Genomic DNA, 6509 nt, shown 5'->3' on the forward strand with positions numbered 1-6509 from the left:
GATTTTAATCGGCAAGAAATTATAATATGATATGATATGATTTTCCCAAAAAGGTTATTTTAAGCTTCAGTTATACTAATAGCAGAATAATATACAGAATGTAAGAAATTATGGTAGGATTATGTTCTATTCTATATATAACATTATAATTTGTTGGTTCTCTGTGTCAGGAAGACTGACAGCCTGGAGCAATTTAAAAGAAGGTTTTCCAACTGGTAGGACTTCTTGATAATTGTGCTGAAGGTAAGAAGTATTTGGAGTAGGCAAAGTATAGAAACTGTAGTCAAGGAGTGTCCTGGGGAAAAGAGTTTAGAAATTTTATATTACTCAAAGGGCTTCCTGGGTGGTGCAGTGGTAAAGAATTTACCTTCCAGTGTCAAAGATACAAGAGACATGGATTTGATCCCTGGGTGGGGAAGATATTCTGGAGGAGGAAATGGCAGCACACTCCAGTATTCTTGCTTGGAAAATTCCACAGACAAGAGGAGCCTAGCAGGCTACAGTCCATAGGGTGGCAATGAGTCAGACATGAATGAGCAACTGAGCACATGTTACTCAAAGGTTACAAAACACAGTGAAAGAAAGTAACAGTTTCAGTTTTGATAAAAAGAAAGACCTTTTAACAATTAGAGCCTTTGGGAAATGAAATGGTGTTGCTTAGTGAGGAAATGAATTCTACAGTACCAAGACAGATTTGAGCAGAACTCCAGATGTTCAAGCATTAAATGGGCCTGAAGCGCATGATTTTTAGCTCCTTCCCAAATCCTGAACTTCCATGCTTCTTAACGAGAAGGATAGAAGAAACTCGATGGATGAAGAACTAGAGTTGTTTTTAATAGAAAGTTGATATTTATTTAATATGATAAAGAAAACCAGTGAAATTTACATTCCTCCTAGTATCATGGGAGAGGTGATGTCAAAGGCAAATAAACTTAAAAACTTGATGAAAGCACATAGTGAAATATGTAGGCACCGGTAGTAGTTTTAATTTAGGGGAAGGCAAAAAATAAATCAAGCAGTTAATGAAGTCAGGACTCAAATCTCCAAATAATAAGCTCAAGCTGAGAGAAGCCCTGACTTATGTAATACTGCATGACTACATGAGAGAAGTTGTTGTTCTCTGTGACCTTCATACACTCTGGACAAAGAGAAGGCAAGAACAGACTGTATCCTGGTATAAATCAACACTCAGTGTGCTGTGTTGTCTAGAAAGGCGGAACTGAGGGAGGTCAGGTAATAAAGGAAAAAGTCATTAGACTCATGCGGGAAAAGTTCCAGCTGTGTATCCTCTAAGATGGTATCAATGGGTTGACTGTGAAATGTTTCAAACGAGCAGAATTTTAAATGGTGATATTTGGGGAGCACACATTCATTCGCCTTGAAAGTTTTAATGAGAAAAGCAAGAGCAACTAAATAGTCTCTCAAGGTGACCAGGCATTTCTGCAAACTTTTCTTTCGAGCCATGGATATGTGCCCAGTTCTTTGACTTATAAAGGCATGTTGTAACAGAAACATCTGATATCCTTTTTCACTGGTTTTATTTACTTGATAGACATATGAAGAAAGAAAAAAGAAAGACGAACAAAATAGCTGTTTCTTCAATAGTTGTTAGCAATTTATTCTTGTTTTTTTTTTTTTTCTTTTGACTTATAGCTCAGTAGGAGCAGCAAAGAAATAAATATATTTCATGAGAAAAGCCAGAGATTTTTTAGTATCTGTTAAAGAAATTACATTATTGAGGAGACTTAAAAACATAGGTACTTATAATTAAGGTAAGTGGAATTGATTATCAACAGAGATGGTCTGGAGCCTTAAATGAAATCTATCCTGAGCAACCTCCCCTCCCCCACATCTCTGCTACGCTGTCCTCTATCATTTTACATCTTACTATGAGATGACAGGCAAAATTAGTGATAGCTTGTTTTCCCTTGTTTATAAAAATGTTTCCCTTCATCTTTTCCAAGTTCACATGTAGGATTTATATTATTTGATAACCAAATCATGTATTAATGCTGGAATATGTGAAAGAATGAATGAAAGTGATACCTGTTTTCAAGATATAGGCACCACCTAAGGTTTCTCTATATGAGAGAAGTTGTCTAAAGCCCACAAAAAAGTAAAATGGTCAGATGTGCTCACAGGGGAACAACCTTCCAGAATCAGGACTAAAATGTCCATTTGCAAACTTGATTCTCTTTGTGTGTGCCAGGTCTTTTGAGTCATGTCAGACTCTTTGTGACCCTATGGACTGTAAGCTGCTAGGCTCCTTTGTCCATGGGATTCTCCAGGCAAGAATACTGGAGTGAGCTGCCATGCCCTCCTCCAGGGGATCTTCCTGACCCAGGGATTGAAGCCACATCTCTATGTCTCCTGCATTGGCAGGTGTGCTCTTTCCCACTAGCGCCACCTGGGAAGTCCGATTCTCTTTGACTCTTTCCTAAAAATGCTTTAAAGAAAAGAATTTTTTTTCACCAGTTGCTAGTCAATACTAAATGTTGAGTTAATGAGATCAGAAAATGGCAAAATATTGCTATAGCAAATGGTCTTTTTATTTTAACATATTTATCCATTCACTGGATGGAAAATAACAGCTTCTATTTGTATAGATAAAAGATGATGAAAGTCTGAGCTTTAACAATGGCAGTAATGTTGGAAGATTCTGAGAAAATTAGATAATTGAAATATTTTTTTATATTGACTTTCAGTATTACTCCTATTCTCTCCTTTATTCAAATATAAATTCTATGGAATTGGAACTACTACTGAGCAATCAAATTGGAGCAGCATGGGATGAATTGGGGGATTGGGACTGACATATACACACTATTGATACTGTGTATACAATATATAACTAATGAGAGCCTATTGTATAGCACAGGGAACTCTACTCAGTGCTCTGTGGTGGCCTAAAGAGGAAGGAAATCCAAAAGAGGGGGAATATATGTATATGTATATCTAATTCACTTTGCTGTACAGCAGAAAGTAACACAATATTGCAATGCAAATATACTCCAATAAAAGTTAATGTGCAAAGAATATTTTTGCTGTTCTTTGAAGTCATTAACCATAGAACTCAACACCCTTTTTAGTAAGTTGTGAATAATCTTTATTTCTAACTCAGTACTCACTAAATTAAAAGAAATTGTCAAAGTTTATCCATATTACTAGTTAATAGTTTTCATACGGGATTTAGAAAGAAGAAAAATTTGGTGAGTTAAGAATAGCAAAAAAGAATGATAAAGGTGAAGAAAGTTTAGGAAATGTTCATATAATTGGATAGAGTCATCACATTTATCTCTCTGGGTCTTGAACTGAAGAAAGAAACTCATTATCAACTTCGTTCCTCTTAACCTTTGCTAAGAACTTTCAATTATTTCAATGTGCTATTTACTTTTCTTTCTTTTGCAAGAATAGCCACACTTTTATTTTAATTATAACTGTAAGTAAAAAGAAAGCCCTTGATACAAAACTTTAAACATAAAATCATTAGTGCATCTTTTGCTATAGTTCTGTTGTATAACAAGAAATTTAATATACTCTTCCTTTTTTTTTGTTCACTTGCAACCAATTTATTATCATATAAATCTTAACAGCCCCCACCCTTAATCTCATTAAAATAGAAGTTTAATCTCTTCTCCCTGAGTTTCTTATCACCAAGAAAACATATTCAGTAGCAAAGTTCATAGTGGAGCTGTCTTGGATTACTAAAATTTCATTACTTCCATAAAATTTGTCACAGTATATTTCCAGACAGATAATGAATTATCATTGAATACCTGTCAAAATAGATGATTTGGGCTCCTTTGAAGACTGGACTAGGTAACCTCATTATGCCTTCAAACCCAACTTTACTGAGACTCTGTGACAATGCAGACATTAAGCTTAGGCTGAGCTTCATCCCTAAGGAAGAACATAGCAGGAAGTAAAGAGAAGAAGCAGAGAGACCACCCAGAAGCCAACTGCATTTAAACCAGAAGGTAGCTGCAAAGATAACTAGGTTTTGCAGAAATAGAGTGACTGTCTCATCTAGTGGTTTTTCTTTTCCTAGATACTTACTGAATTTAATAACCAGCCAAATTGGTGAATTATACAAAAGTACTTTTTTATTCACAATTTTTTTAAAATGTTTTCAAGCCACATGTATTAAGAGCCTCTGTACTAGATATGGTGCTAAATACTCAGGATCTTGGAATGCTCTATTGAAAGACCATTCACTGCCCTCAGAGTTTAGTCAACTGCTTTATTTTAGCACAGTAGGTAAATGTTGAGAAATAGGCATTCAGAGGGGAAAAGAAACAGACGAGAACCCTCTAATTAAAATATAGAGATCCAGAGAACATCCCCAGAAGTGGGACATTTGAGTTGAAAGAAGAGTAGAACTTGGACAGGAGATGGGATCTCTATGCCAAGGGGCGATACGGGTGAAAGCATGAAGATTTACAATGTATTAAATATATTAGGAACTGGAAGGAATGCGACACGCCTGGAGATAATGGTGATTGTGGTGCTTGAGTAAAAAGACAGATCCCTGAAAGTGAAGAACTTGAAAGGATAAGCCAAGATATTTGGACTTTCTCCTAAGACTACTGGAAGCCATAGGAGTATTTTAAGGCTGAAAATGAATATTAAATATTTCATTTAGTAAGGTCAGTGTCAGTCATGAGGGTAGAACTTGAGGGAGTGCTACAGTTCTGATTCTACTTAGGAATCTGGAAAGAAAGATGAAAGGCTAAACTATGGCAACAATAAATGGAATGAAGCCTGGCCCCAAGAAAAACTGGGACATAAACAGGGATATTTAGAAAGCAGGATACATAGGACTTGATAACTAGTTGAATATTTAGATGGGGAATAATTCATAAAATACAAATAACTCCATTTTCTAAAATAGAGAAAATATGAAAAAGGAGCACTGATGATGAGTTTGTTTTTAGCCATATTGTTTTTGATTTGTCTATAGGACATTCCAGGAAAGAGTCCAAAGAGTGTTTAGAAAGATAGCAAACCTGGCGTAGTGAGGAAGCCATGTCTGAAGAGAGGTGAATTCTCATTCTGACAGTTGCACCCTTGAACTTTAGAAAAGTTATGGGCCCCTCTGAACCTCAGTTTCTTTATCTATAGAGAGAAATAGTGTCAGCCTTGGAGACATGCCTTGGTCTAAGATAGGCCTGTCTAGTGCAGTTTGCTTCCTGTTAGAGATCATTGCCAGCGTGCCAAACCATCCCAAGGTATCCTAAATGGTCACATCAAGGAGGAGGTGTGTGTGCCTCAAAATGTAGAAATATCTATTTACCAAATAATGTCTCGTTGATAAACTAAACTTTTCAAAATTCCAGAACATGATGGATTTTTAGATACATTCTATTTTGACCCCCTTTCCTATGATTACTCCAAGATTTTCTTGGTAAATACCTAAGTGATCAGAAAGCATCATCTACTTCATAGTAATAAATATATATTTTAAATAGCAGTTTTTAAAAAGGTGCCACAGGAGAATTTCATTAGCTTTTGGGAGCTAAAGGTGACAAGAGCTCATTTTACCAGATTTACTAGATTTTAAAATGTCCTTCAAGCTCTCCATCAGTAACTGATTTAATACATGTTTAATGAATCTCTTCTATGTGGCAGGCACTATTTCTGGCATCAGTTACAGGAAAGTACTCTTTGACAATGGACAGTAAATAAATAATAATTTCAAGCAGAAATGAATATAAAATTCAAAACAAAATACTTTTAAGTAGTGATAAGTGTTAAGTAAATAAAACTGGGAAAAGGATAGATTTTTAAAAATAGGGGAAGCTAATGGGTCTTTGGATATGGCAGTCAAGGACTATTTCTCTGAGAAGATGACAGTTAAATGGAGACTTAAATGACACAGACAACCAGGGGTCAAGTGGTCAAAGCAGAAGGGGAAGCAAGTTCAAAGCAGGATCTTGTCAATTTATTTTCAATTAATAGAAGAAGGTTCATGTGTCCAAAGCTTTAGTTAACCTGGGGAAGGCTCCTGAGGGAAGAGACTGGGAGGTGAGCAGAAACAAAGTGTATAAGACCTCAGAGACCCTGGTAAAGAGTTGAATTTTATATTAAATAAAATGGGAAAAAAAAAAAAAAACCTTAGAAAATGTAAAGCAGAGGAGTGAGATAATGTAACATGGATCTTAAAAATGTCTTCCTGGATTCTCTGGAGACTGGGAGAGAAACAATGGGGAAGTGACACCATCCACCAACTCACATGGACAACCTTCTGCTAAGAAGCCTCCTTGAGTGAGATTGGCAGATTATTGTCAAGAACTAGTTAGAAACCCATGGCTTAATGTTAATCAAAGAAACATGCAATTTAATAAAAGAGATTTTTTTTCCTATTGGAAACTATCATTAAATCATCTTTTAACATCATCATAGAAAATTCATAAAGAATGTCATCTTTTGTGTCTTGAACTATTTATTTTTCCCAGACTCAACCATACATTTGATTTTTTATAAAAAAAAATCACAGTTTAAAAATAGTA

This window comes from Bison bison, unplaced genomic scaffold (genome assembly GCF_000754665.1).
Source record: "Bison bison bison isolate TAMUID 2011002044 unplaced genomic scaffold, Bison_UMD1.0 scf7180017864200, whole genome shotgun sequence".
Classification (NCBI taxonomy): domain Eukaryota; kingdom Metazoa; phylum Chordata; class Mammalia; order Artiodactyla; family Bovidae; genus Bison; species Bison bison.